This window comes from Teleopsis dalmanni, chromosome X (assembly GCF_002237135.1).
Source record: "Teleopsis dalmanni isolate 2A chromosome X, ASM223713v2, whole genome shotgun sequence".
NCBI classification, from domain to species: domain Eukaryota; kingdom Metazoa; phylum Arthropoda; class Insecta; order Diptera; family Diopsidae; genus Teleopsis; species Teleopsis dalmanni.
Genome location: NC_051848.1, coordinates 37,168,749 through 37,183,825, shown reverse-complemented (window position 1 = coordinate 37,183,825; position 15,077 = coordinate 37,168,749). Strand labels below are relative to the sequence as shown.

Genomic DNA, 15,077 nt, shown 5'->3' with positions numbered 1-15,077 from the left:
TACAATATAATGTATCAATCTCACTTTATGTGAGACATTATAAAAAACAAAAAAAAAAAAGATAATCTTGATGTGAGAAATCAATTGACATTTCAAAATTAACAAAAAAAAAAAAAAATTAAAAATTACTTAGATACATTTCGTAAGTCACAGCAAATTGCCTAATCTGCTTATGTTTCAAGCTCAATTTTAATAAAGAATAAAAAAAAGAAAGAATGTACAATGGAAAGAATTTGATTAATGTGCTTAAAGTGATTTAAAAAAAGTTAAAATTATATATATAGAACATAAGAATACACATACATACAAAACGATAGTTGGCTTAAACTGATTAATAGCAAAGTTAAACGCATAAACTTTTGGATTTCTATCAATAATAGTTAAAGACGTGGTTAATATAATAGAAGTCAGATTAAACAACATTCTCGTCCTTCGAAAACCATCCCATTGTAGTTGTAGTATTCTGTGTACTTCTACCCTTAGCACTGTTCACCTTAATAGATGTGTTATGTCCTTATATATATTTTTAGAAGTCATTTAGAAATCATTAGAAGTCAGTTCCCCTACACACTTTTATGAGATCTTCCTGATTGTTGCTAATCCAGTTAGATAAGGAATTAGAAAGGGAATTGGTTGATGTGGTTGCGGTTTAATTTAGAATTGTGAAACCATTCTGAGAGTAAGTTTGGCAGTTGCCAACAAGACTACATTGTTCCTTTGTCTCAATAGTAAGCATTGTGAAATCTTCCGGATTTCTGCCAATAAGGTCAGCAGCAAACTTTGTTAATAGAGTTGTAGTTGTAGTCTTATAGAGAAAAGCACAACCACCTTGTTGTCAATGGTGTCAAATTACTTTATTGTTTTTTAAATAATTTCTTTGAAATAATTTTAGTTCTACTCAGGATTGCAAAATCATTCTGAGAGAAAATTCTTTAGTTGCCATAGAGGTTCTATCACTCAATCCCGTTCGTCCCTTTGGATAATTTCTTTGAAATAATTTTAGTTCTACTCAGGATTGCAAAATCATTCTGAGAGAAAATTCTTTAGTTGCCAAAGAGGTTTTATCACTCAATCCCGTTCGTCCCTTTGGATAATTTCTTTGAAATAATTTTAATTCTACTCAAGATTGCAAAATCGTTCTGAGAGAAAGTGCATTGTAATAACTTCCATAATTTCATCTGTTCAAATTTAAAATTTTGTGTTTAAAGTTGTACCGCTATGGAGAACTCTATGTATGTATACTGTTGGCTAATTTGCAAAAGTACTTTAACATTGTTATGAGATTCTACTGCTTCACTATCTGGTTAGCAGAAAATTTGGTTGATTAAGTGGAGGTCTTTTTGGGAACTATATATTTATTCTGTTTGCAAGTTAGCTCCTTGCCTATGGAGTGTTACTGCTCTATTGTCTTAACATTTCTATAAGATCCCTCTGGTATAGGTTACATAGGATTGGAATAAACGGGGTGCTAGCTCTCAATAGAGAGGATCACTGGGACCATGATTGAAGTTTTGTGTTGGATTAGGTTTTCTATATTGTTGGAAAGAATTTTCACTAATAGAGTTGGAGTTGTAACTCAGGAACTTCGTATCCACTTTGTTGGCAGGTTTGTTTATTACCAATAAAGTTATAATGCTCAATAGTTCTAACACTGTTATGAGATTTTCCTGATTCTCTGTCTAATTAATAGAAAATTTAGTTATTGAAGTGGTGTACCTCTATATTTTTGAAAGTTCAGTAGTTGCTTTAGGGTCTCTACATTGCCTGAACTCTATTATGTGGTTCTCTTAACTCATTGTTTGGTTTGTAGAAAATTTATTTAGTTTAGTTGTAATTTTTTATTGGAGACTCCTTGAACAGTTTGTGAACAGGTTCACTAACTATCAGTGGAATATTCTAGTGGTCCATTTCTTTAAATCTACATATTATGAGGTATTCCTGATTATGAGGTATTTCTGATACTGTATCTAACTAGTTAGCAAAAAATATTTTATTCCTCTGCAATGTTGACAAATGCTTATGATATATTTTAGGAAAGACCAGTAAGAAATCAAAATATCTAAGTGTAAGAAAAATATTTTTATAGCTTAATCACTCGACGAATGCTGAAGGCATTCAACAGTTTTAGAATTTCCTGTTTTCTTTTTAATGTGATTATTTAAGAAAATTTTATTTCTTCTCAATATACATAAAATAATATCACGTTTTGTGTAAATTTTATGTGTTCAAATAAAAATAAGTATTTGTGAATATTTTTTGTTTTAAAATTTAAACATTATTTTACAATGTGTTGAACAGTTAGTAGAAGAAGAACAACAACAACAACAATATGAATAAAAAGGAATACTCTTTTCCTTAGGCCATACGATTTTAATGATTTATTTGAATGGTTTTCGCTCCTGTACTAAACGCCTTGACTACTTAGAATATTATGTGATACTTTAGAGCATTTACTTTATGACAGTGATATAAGCACTGAAAGAAAAAAGCAAACTAAAGAACTCAACAAAATATCAAATTTCGGTTAAAAAAAATCTCACAAAATCACTAAGAAGAAAACAAAATATTTAAAAGTTATCTGAGGGGATATGAATATCATAAAAGTGATGATTCACAAAAATATCAAATGAAATATTATTTTTAGAAGTTATTTAATATTTTATTTGTATTCTAAATATTTTATATAAAAATTAAACGTGAAATTTCGTACATTCTGGAAATATTTAATGTCAATACTGTTGATCTCAATAATGCAAAAAAGATAAAAAGGATATAAAATTGTGTTGAAATGTCACCCTTAAGCAAATAAACTTCACCGTGTAAAAAAGCATGAAATCCAATGTATAAACGTTTTTTCTATTATTAAATTTACCGCCCTATCAATCGGTTGAAATGTGTAATTTAGATTTGCTACTCGTGCGTTTAATAAAAGTCACTCCAGTGATGTGCTCCGCGCCACAAAGGCAATCACAGGTTGATTGTTGTTAGGTTGATATTTTTTTTAAACGGATTAATGCCCTTTGTGTTGGACCTTATTGTCACAATAACTATACTATCAATGTGACTTTTTTTTATTTTAATATTGAAAAAGTATGTATGGAAATATTTTGCAGAATGTTTAAACCATATGGTAAATTTTCTTAATTAATTTAACATATTTGGTGCTGTAAACTAGCACTTTTGGTTTCTAATGGTATAGAAAATATTTTGAATAATGGAAATTGTTCATTATGCAGATATTTTTAAGACTTAAGTTAAGTTTTATTAGTATTAGTAAGCCAGTTTTAATGCTATTAGTTAGCACTTTATGCTTTTCTTAAGTTGTTTTGCTTACTCAAATTGAATTACTGAGTTAGACAATGGGAATTGTAGAAATTAGGAGATGAGTTAGCTATCCAAACACTTGTTTTATCTGCAGAATAGCTAATTTCTTAAAGAAACAAACGACTTTTACGAAAACAAAGACAAGTTATGCAGTATCTGTAATTTAAACTTACAAAGTTATAAAACTTTAAAAAGAATAATGTTCGATATGTTGAAAACAATGGTGAATGAGTATTTGTGTAGTTTCAGAAAATGCTTAGACGCTAAATAGATTGCTAAAATGACTTCATTTATCGTAAAGAATAATGACTAGATCATGTTTATTACTTAATCAAATACTGTTAAATATTTGTGCATTTTCAGAAAAGATTTTGAGGGGATGTAGCTAACTAGGATGACTTTAATAGTTCGAAAAATATATCACTAAAATATCAAATACTTACACTTGAAAAATTATAGAAGCATGGAAGATATACTAGAAATACTAGTATAGATATCAATTCAAATATAACTTATCACCTTAGATTCTTTATAGCTACTGTTATAGCTATAAAAATTATTGAAGCACGGAAGAAATGCTAGAAATACTTGATGAGATATCAATTCAAATATGACTTATCACCTTAGATTCTTTTTAGCTACTGTTATAGTGAACTTATTTTCAGTCTAACCTTTTTTTCGATGTGAACTTTATATGAGAATGTATAAAATCAAAGCCTAAGTTTAAAACAGTATAAGATTAAGCCTATTCCGAAAAGAAAGATATTAAGTATAGAAGTCTGGAGTTCTTTAACGTATTTACCTGCTGTTAAGGCTTAACACCAGGGTGCTCATAATACACATATCGGTATAATAAGCAGATAAATGCATCATTAAAATTTCTCGGAATTCTAACGTTACATGAAATTGAATATATACATTTGGATATAGTTTCCTCTTTGTTGGGGAGGGATTAATGATATCCACTTCTGAATTTTTAAATAATTAAATTGTTACATATTATATATAATAAAGAATGATGATAGAATAAAAAAAATAGTTGACATGATGATTAGCTTTTAAAATCTAATAACATAGTCTTATTCTGTGCTTATCTATAAATTGTATAATTTTATGCAACAATGTTTGAAAAGTCCTTTAAGATATTAAAATTTATATTCAGTTTCATTATTTCTTTTACTATTTGTAAGTATAGTTAATGTATGCATAATATTTTGTTTTTTTTTTTTGTTGAAATTTATTTGCTTAGTACCGACTGACCTATACAATCTGTCCTTAAATTTTGTTATTTCTGATGTTATTTTTACTATCTTTAACGCATTTTACCGCAGTGTTGTGCGACGCAAATGGAAATTAATTTAAATTAAATTTTAATTTAAAAATTTTTAATGACATTAAATAGCTTAAGGCTAACGATAAACAATAAAATTGAAGCTATGTTCGCAGAGTATAACAAACATTGCATGCAACATAATCTCTAATATGCTGACGACACATAAACCAAACACTTCCCTTGCGCCGCCTGCACCGACTAGCCGCCACACAATGCATGTTTGAACACCGTGCTGCCACAGATTAGTACTAGAATTACTTTGGGGAAGTTCATTTTAACGACTTTGACTCTTCTTACTACACGACGGCAACATCAGTAGCAACAGGAGCAGCAACAGCAACAGCAACAGCAAGAGCAAGAGCAACAGTTGCAGGTAAAGTAACGTCATTATGAGCATTGATATTAGTTAATAATTAACATATTTTTTTTTTCCACTTACAAATGCAAACAATTTTTTTTTATTTAAACATTTCTGCTGACTTAATGAAACGCAGGAGACTAAGGAAAAATGTTTAGTAATTTTTTTTGCTTTTTTTTTTTTAGATTGAAAACATTTTAAATTAGCTTAAATGCTTAGACGGCACTGAAAACAAAAAAAAAATTCACTTAATAATAGTATTCGACTTGGTAATTGTTGTTGCCGCCTTCGTGGTTGTTGCAATAGCAGCGCTTGTATCTTTTTTTTATATTTTATCAATATCAAATTTCTAATTAACTTTCTGTTCTAATTTATGACGGGTAATAAAAATGTCCTGATTATGAAGATTTTCTTTTCACAAATTGTTGTTGCCATTACTTTCAATGCTCACTGTTGTTGTTGTTGCTGCTATTGTTGTTGCTGTTTTAGTTTAACATTTTCCGTCTGTTTATTTTCACGTTTGTGGGAAAATTTTTAGTAATATTTTTAGGCTCGTCAAAACTTTCAATTAGTTTCTCTGGGGCTTAATGTCTTAATAAAGTGAAATGTTCTCCCAATTGAATTATTATTTAATATTTTCAGAATAAAAAATATATATATTAAATATAACAAAATAATATTCATGGACTTTTAATGAAATTTCGAAAAGGTCGAAGTTTTTTAAAAATGGCTTAAACTAGATAACTGAAGCTGAAAGTGACTTATAGTGTCAATATAAAATATATATATATATATAATGTAAAAAGTAACAAGAAAATGTATATAATTTCAACAAAATAGTACATAAACTAACTGAACTCTTACTAAAGTTCACACAAAAGTGACGCATATATCAATAGTATCTAAATATTTTACTATAGTTTTAGCAAAATATATATGCAGACTAAAGTTCGCACAAAAGTGACGCATATATCGATAGTATCTAAATATTTTACTATAATTTTAGCAAAATATATATGCAGACACTTTGAACTTATCTAAGCTTTTCCAATCTTATATTCATCAATGGTACTTAGTTATTTTAAAATTAAATTGAAATATATTTGAAAACTAAAAATTTATAAAAAAAACATGACTTGAAACAGATAGAAAGAAAGATAGAAATATTTTTAATTAAATGCCTGTAGAAAATCTTAGAAATATGGTGGCCTAACCATATATCAAATGCAGAACTTTTGCTCAAAGTAAATCAGAAAGCTGCTATAATCGAATAAAAATACGAAAATGGAATTGAATAGAGCATACTATCTGACGACCAAATAAATATATTTCACAACAAACTTTGACATGGAACCCACAAGGCAACAGACTGAGTATATTTGGTGTATTAGAGTATTTGGCTTTACAACTGCACTAAAATGTTGCCAAAATAATTCCCTATCTTACCCCAACAAATTAGAGATTTAGATTAGAGATTTAGTTATTGATTGAATTCTGAGTAGATCGTTATTATTGATTTAAGAAACTATTGTTAGTTGAATTGCTTTAGACTAGTCTAGTTTAGCAATCTAGTCTTTAGATTCATAGTCTAACCAACGGTATTGTTAGTTTTTCATAAATTATTTTTATTATATTTAAAAGCAGAACTATATGTATGTGTAAAATATTTTAATTGATAAGTCTTCTTTATGGATATAATCAAAAATAAAGCTTCTTAAGATTTCAGGTTTTTCAAAAGTGAATTTGTATTAATATATTCAGTCTGTAAGTCAGTGTTTTAATTTTGGAGTCTGGCTTGTTTAAACACCACCTGTTCACTTCAAAGCTGCAATGATTTGAACTTGAAGGTTCGGGTTTAAAAGTGAATGTGGGTAATACTTTCTATAATGTACTTACGATATAATTAAAAAATCACCAAACAACAATAAATGCTTTACATTATTTTGTTTATATGTCACGCTAAACTTCAATTGAAATCATGAAAAATTTAAAATTAATTATAGAAAAATTTTTTAAATTTATTATATAATATATCAGAATACTCTAAATAGAAATTATTAAAGATATTGTGGAAAAAAATGAAATCAATCTAAGATTAAAAATTGCAATGAAAATATTGTTTGATATGTAAATTTCTGCCTTCTTAGTAATTTGCTTAGTATTTTATTTTATCTAACATAAAAATGTAAATTTTTAAATTAAATATAATTTAATAAATTGCTAGAAAAATCGTTATTATTTTCATACTAAAAACACATTAAGATAAATTTATTTGGAATTTAAATAAAAAATTTATTTCCCGGTTGTAAATAAAATAAAGGGAAAGATTTAGGGTTGTGATGGAAAAATATATATTGAAACTTTGTGGGTAAAAAGCCGAAGGGAGTAAGTTGAAAGTAAATAAATTAAATAAATATATGAAAAGTTTGTGGCCATTTCGTTCGGTTTATTAGCTATTAGAAAGTCAAACATTACATAAATGTTAAATAAATTTTTATTACATTTCTATTGATTTTAATACACAGCTTTTAAAAAAATTACAATGTAAGCTTTGATAAAAAAAAATGATAAATAAATTACAACCAATTGGGAGAATGTAAAATGTGAATAAATCAATAAAAAAGTAAATTACATTAACATTAATAAAATTAATAAATATTTTATAATACTAAAAATAGAAATCAGTTGTAGAACATTGAATATTTTTAATGATAGAATAAAATATCTAATCTGTGAACAACAGTCTTTTTGTTTATTGAAAACAAGAATTTCTAATTACTTTTAATTTATTTAGTTCACTACATAGCATATATTTGTCATATATAGTAAATATGCATAGTTGAAATAAAATTAGAAACAATTGTACAAGAAAAAACGAGCTCTATTGAATTATATATACCAAACAATAATAACTTTTGTGTTTAAATAATTTTTAAAAAAGATAATAAGAAATAAAACGATAGTCCTAAAACTTAAGTTAAAATAACAACAGAACATAGTATATAAAAATAATAGCGAAAATAATAACAATAAAATTAATAATAATAAAATAACTATAAAATTTATTTAAAAAATAAACAAGAATTCATTATAAAATAAATAAACAAATAAAGGATATTTATTTTATACTTTGAATGAAATAATAAATTAAAAATACTGTTAAATAAAAACAAAAATAGATTATAACTGAACTTTATAAAAAGAAAATATAAATAAATAAAAGTTAAATCAAACGAAAGTAACTAAAATTAAAATAAATAAAATAAAATAAAACAAATTAAAATAAATTGAAACTAAACCAAACAAAGAGTAAATGAAATAAAAATAAAAAAAATTTAATACATGAAAATAAAATCAAATAAAGAGTAAATTAAATATATTATATTAAATCAAGTGAAAGTAAAATATACAATTTTATATAAAATATAATAAAATAAATCAAAATAATGTAAATAAAAATAATGAATTAAATTCAAATCTAATAAAAAGTAAATTTTATTAATATTAAATCTAGTTAATGTGAAATAATTTCAAATTTACATTATTTTTTTAAAAATAATAAATTAAATTGAAATCTAACAAAAAGTAAATTATATAAAACAATATTAAAATCAAATAAAATTAAAAGATACGAAAATTATACAAAATATATTAAAACAATGTAAATAAAAATAATAAATTAAATTTAAATGTAATAATATATAAATAAAATAAATTAAAATAAATTGAAATTAAAATAAAGAAAATAAAAATAAAAGAAAAAAATATAAAATAAATTTAAAAACATCAAGTAAATAGTAAATCAAATTAAATAAAATTAAATCACATTACGTATAAAAAAATATATATGAAAATGACATAAAATAATAATAAAGAAATTAAAATAATGAATAATAAAAAAATAAATTTAATACAAAACTAATGCAAAATAAATAAAATAAATTAAATTAAAATAAATTTTAATAAAATAAGTTTAAATAAAATAAAATAAAAATTAAGTGATATGAAAATCAGTAAAGTAAAATAAAACTAATTACAATGAAGTCAAATGAAAAGAACAATAAAAAAAAAATTATTAAAATTTATTTAAAAAGCTATTATCAATATGATATTATTTATGTACTATTTGCCTTTTAAATAAATTTTCACAATCCATAAATAATGGAATAATGGAATAAATTTGAAGAAAACTAAATATGCGTAACTATCTTTATAAATAAATAAATAACTAAAAGATGGCGAATTTTATGACTTTTGATAAGAAAAAATGCATACAAGATTGCAGTTCCACTTAACAGAATTTTCTGGACCACATAATACAGTCAAAGTGACTAAGTACACAACTTGTTGGACTTTGACAATAAAAGTCCAACAAGTGTGCCGACTGAACAAAGTTATGGTCACACTAATGGTAATATAAATAACTGAATGATTCCCAAAAAACATGTTAATGAATCCATTAAGATACAATATAATATCTATAATATATAAAACAGAACTGTCATAAGTTAACGAATGTAGAACTAAGACTACGTACCATCAGAACACAATTATTTATTTAATTGTATCTGGGATGTGTAACATCCAGTTTTTCCGCTAAAATAGATTCAACTTTAATAAGTGAGCAATATTTGGATTAATAAAGTGTTTTTGTAGAAACAAAAACTTCCTCATTTAAACTAAAAATTGCAAAATCTATTATATTTAATCCATATATCTAGTCAACTACAGATATGTATGAGTGTTCAGTACATTTCAGAGCGACTAATGTGTTTCATTGTTTGTATAATTTTCTATTAGTCTTCCATGAACTGAAAGATATATTTTTGTTTAATCTTTCATAATAAAATTAATTTCAATTTTGAGAAGTACCTTTTGTCTCTCAATGATTAGCAAATTAAATAGTTAAATAATTGTTACTCCCTAATTCAGTAGGTTTAGGGGTAAATGTGGGCCACATGTGTGCACACCACTTAACCAAAGCCGCAGAAATTAATTTTAATGATTAATAGTTTTGAGTTTATAGTTTGAACAATTTAAAATTTTAATCAAAATAATATTTCAATTATTTACCTTCTCTAAACGTATTTTCTTAATGCTACAGAAAAATTCATTGTCAAATTTGCAAAAATTAAAATATATTTTTTTCTTTAAAGTTGATATATAACAAAATGTGGATTTTAGATTTGAATGTATTAATATTGTTATAATTTATGAATGTCTGTTTTAGAATTTAAAATTTTTTCAAAATAAATAATATTAATTTATACATAATATATATAATCTATTCAACAAAAAAATATATCCTCAAAGTTCACTTCATTGTGAAGTTATATGTACATAATTTTTTACTCTCTTTGCAATGCAAATATAATAACTATCTCAATATTCTATATGTAATATATGAGCAAAGAAATAAAAAATATTACTATTTTTTTTTTTTGTTGAAAGTTTCTAAAAAGTAGCTTATGTTTAACTTTATAGTACATAAATTGTATATACATAAGACTTGAGAATAAGATAAGGAATTGTTTATAATAAATAATATCACGTCATAAAAATTCCAACAAAACTATGGATTTTTAAGCTAAAAGCCAAAATTATATAAATCCAACACCTCCGACATACGGCTATCAAGTCAGTGTCGTGTTTTTTTTTTCAATAAATTTTTAAGTAACTCTAACCAATGTTTTTAGATTTAAGGCATAATACTTGCTTATGTTAAAAAATTTTAATATTGAGCAAAAAAGAAGTATCTATCTAACTATCTATTTCTCTATCTATCTATGGATTTTTAAAAAGAATTCACTCTCAAAGACTAGAAATTAAAGTACATATGGACAAATTAAACTAACTATCTTTAAAATAAGGATGATTTTTCGATATATGGTATTATTCGAAATTATTTAATGAATTTTTCCAAATTATTATATACTTAAAAATGAACAAATTAAACTTAAAGAAGTATTAATACAATTAATATTGATGATATTTATTTCTATTTCACTTCATTTATTTGGAAACTGGCTTAGTTGCAATTTGTAAGGAAATATGTTTTTAATAAGCTTATAAAATTTTGAGTAGAGAAAGTTGATATATAACTTTTTATATCTGATCGAATTTTAAGACTTTAATAATACTATTTTAGCACAATATTGTTTCATATCAGGAAAGGCTCTACCATATAAAGGAAAGGTTCTAAATATAAAAAATTTTGTGAACAAATTTTATTTCCATATATAAAGAAATATTATTAAATATAAATTTAATAAATTAAATGTTATAAGAATGTAAAATATAAGTTTTTATATAAAAATGAGTAATTGTACATAAAGTACCAAGAAAAACCTTTAGCTGAAATTTATAGTTTGATTTAAAAAAATCTCTAAATTTTAAAACCATTTTAACTTGATTCGCATTACAATGAGTACATAAATATAACATAAATTTAAAGATTATCAAACAAAAAATTTAAGTTCAAAAACTATTAAGAAAACGTGTACTAAAGGGCTTTTTACTTATAAAAAACAAAAAACTACTTTAAGCGGATTTCCCTTAATATTTATTTAAATAACACAAATCTCATCTTTATGCAACAAGTGGAAGTCTATAAAATATACGGTCTTATTCGGAAATAAGACCATTATTATTTTTAGTAACTTTAAGTATTGATAACAAGCTCATGGTGTGTAAGTACTTAGCTTACTACTATTTCAAAGTCAACTTGTGCAACATTTACAGAAGGATTAGTTGAAATTACATAAGCATATAAATATCTCTAAAGTACAATCTAAAGCTTAATATAATTCCTCTTATGTAAAATATACAGAAGCACCAATTTATGGTATAACATAGAAACATTGTAAAACATTTGCAAACCTCACAGGTGAACTTTATGTTGGGTTCATCGTGGCGTATGAGTGATTTTTTGCACAATATTCGACAAAACAAAGTATATGATATAAAAAATAAAAAATTTTTAAATTTGATTTTATTTTATTGAAGAAGAATTTAAATAACTTCAAAAAAAATTGTATAAGGAAAAAATAAGAATTTTTTTTTATTAAATTTTTTAAAAAAACCAATAATATTTCAATGAAATATTTTAGTCTTTATTAAGGCAATAGATTCAAGTTAATATAATAATATGAAGAATTATTAGAAAAGTATGATATAGGCTTCATGAATTTGAAAAAAAATTTTACTATTATTATTTGTAAAACAGTATTTCAAATAGCAAGTGAAATACTTTTCACTAATATAGAATTGAATCGAATTTTTTAGCTCAGTTTTAACAATTCTCAAACTTAACAAATTCACTTATATTTTTATAAGACTGATTGTAATTAAACTATTACCTAAAAAAAAAATTAAACTAGATAATATTTTTGAAGTACTAAATAAGACATGTCCTATTTTCATAAGCATTCAGACTTTATTTTTTTAAAACTTAAATAATTTTATATAAAAAGTTTTAAACACCATAATAATATTCCAAACTTATAATTCAAATAATTGTCAATATAAAATTAAGTTTATTTTATTTAAATATAAATTTTAAAAGTTATTAAAAGTTATTCATTTCAACTCAAAATTTAAGAAAATAAAAATTAAAATAAAAATTAAAATCGATGTTTCATATATTTATACAAAAAAATATATTTGATTTATTAAACATTTAAGTTCGTTGAAGTTATTTTCAAAATTAAGTTTAAAAATTATTTTGGAAAAAATACTATTTTACATATTCTATTTTTTGTTCACTTAATTAAGTGTTTGAACTGAGTTAAATTAAAATAAATAAATTTAAATAATTTTATATATTGGAAAAATTGAAAAATATTATCAAAAATACAAGTAAGAGTTAATATTAACATTTAAAAATATTAGAGATATTTCCAAATAGAATATGAGGAAAAGAGATTAAATTTGCATCAAATATTAATTTTTTACTAAATTCATCACTTAATTTTAAACGAAAATAAATTTTGTTCTCAGTTCAATGAATGTTTCTTGAAAATAATTTTAAATAGTTTAGGTATTAAAAAAGTAAAATATATTTTTTTTGTAAAAATTTTATATAATTACTATTATATTTATAATAATTAGCAATTTTAATCAAATTAATAATAATAATAATTATTTAGCTTGACTACACTCATACAATTCATTATTTTGCAATAATAAAATAAATATTATTTTATATTGAAAATAGTTTTTAAATTTTAAAAATTATAAAAAAAAGTGTATAGGTAATAATGTTTACGCATCCAAGACTTTTGTTATTATACAACCTTATATATTCTAAAGGGAATTTTTATTTTTCAACATTTTTAAAAATAATTTTTAATTAAAGTATTAATTAAAATTTAATAAATTTTTATTACTAAGTCCGGTAAAAAATATAAAAACTAAATTAATTAAAATTATAAAAAAAATTATTGGATTTTAATAATTTTGCATCAGATATTATATTTTTAAAATTATTATGCTGTGTTTTTTTCAAAAAAAAAATGTTTTTTTGAATTTCTCAAGAAAAGAAATTTTGATTTCCGAAAATATAAACCTTATGCATTTTACAAATATTTTTTCCAAATTTATTGTTTCTGCATTTTCTGAGAAAAGCAATTTTACTTTTCGTAAATAAAATATTAATGTATTTTAAACGAAATTAATTGTTAAAAATTCGCGATAAAATAAGAATAAATTGTTTGAAATAAAATTTTAAAAAAAAATATTTTATTAGTAATACTATTAAAATTAAAACAAACATTTTCATTAGTATTGGTTATACTTTAAAAAAATTTGTTTTAAATTTTATTAGTACTACTAATAATACTGATGCTAATAAAAAATTTTGTTTTACATTTTATTTTCAACAATTTATAATTAAAAATAATGTAGTACTATTAAGATTAAAAAAAATTATTTTATTAGTATTTGTGTTATTAGTAGTACTAATACAAATAAAAAAATTTTTTAATTTACTAATACTAATAAAAAAATATTTTTTTAATTTTATTTTAAACAATTTGTAAGTAAAAATATTATTTTTCATATTTGAAAACCTTTATATCAATTTTTTGCAATTTTTACAAATGTGTTTATATTTTAAAAATTCTACTTCACTTAAATAAAATAAAGTATTGAATTATATAAAAATAATAAATTTCATATTTTTAAATCCTCGCACTAAAATCTGTTAATTCTTTATAAATGTTTTTACACTTAAAAAAATTGAAAATTGAAAAGTATTATATATATTAAACACTGAATAATATTTTTAATGTGTTTTTTTTATATATATATATTTTACTTTCTGACACCAAATTTAAGCGATGTTAAAACATTTTCACACAAATTCTTGATTTAAATTAAATTTTGGCGCCAAAATGGCTATCAAAAATGTGGAATTTATTATATAATAAAAAGAATAGCAAAATATCTCTGTGTTAAATGAAGTAAGATAAAAATTATAGAAATCGTACGTTTGTACGTTAGTACGTTAAAAAATTTATTTAACAAAAATAAAATTAACGACAAATAAAGTTTTTATTTGAACACTCACAATTAAAGACGGTCAAGCCGGCAACAAAATGTACAGGAACCACAAACGGCTTTAGATAAATGCACTTAATGCTGAACTAAGGCGTTAGTATAAATTTGATTTTTGAATTAACTGCCGCTTCTGGTATTAACGATAAATGTTAATGCGCCTATAATGCTTCACTTAAAATTGTTTGATGGCGCTCTGAGCCGTTGTGAACTACAAGAAGTTGAAATGTTAACTCGATGTTGGCGTTGAAGTACGTTAGCTTTTTATACAAAATGGTACGTGTTGTACATCATTTAGCATGCCATACAACACACAGCACACAGTACACAGCACAGAGCACACGCACACCAATGCCGCACACTGTTAAAGCTAAACATAGACAAGCGCAACCAGTCACATGCCGTTACTTGCAAACACACTCTATAGGATTTATGCTACGCACACATAGACACAAGTACATATGCACCAACTCGTTACAAACAGTGTTGATAAAGAATCCTTAGCAA

General features: G+C 23.6%; 1 protein-coding gene across 1 annotated transcript in view; it reads right to left on the bottom strand.

Annotated features, from left to right (window-relative positions):
* The window catches only part of LOC119690269, a 28,454-nt gene extending 13,648 nt beyond the window's left edge, over positions 1-14,806 (bottom strand). The window contains exon 1 of the mRNA XM_038105291.1: positions 14,584-14,806. The gene's annotated coding sequence lies outside the window, so the exon portion shown is untranslated. The remainder of the gene's footprint in view (positions 1-14,583) is intronic.
* Positions 14,807-15,077: the final 271 nt, after the last annotated feature.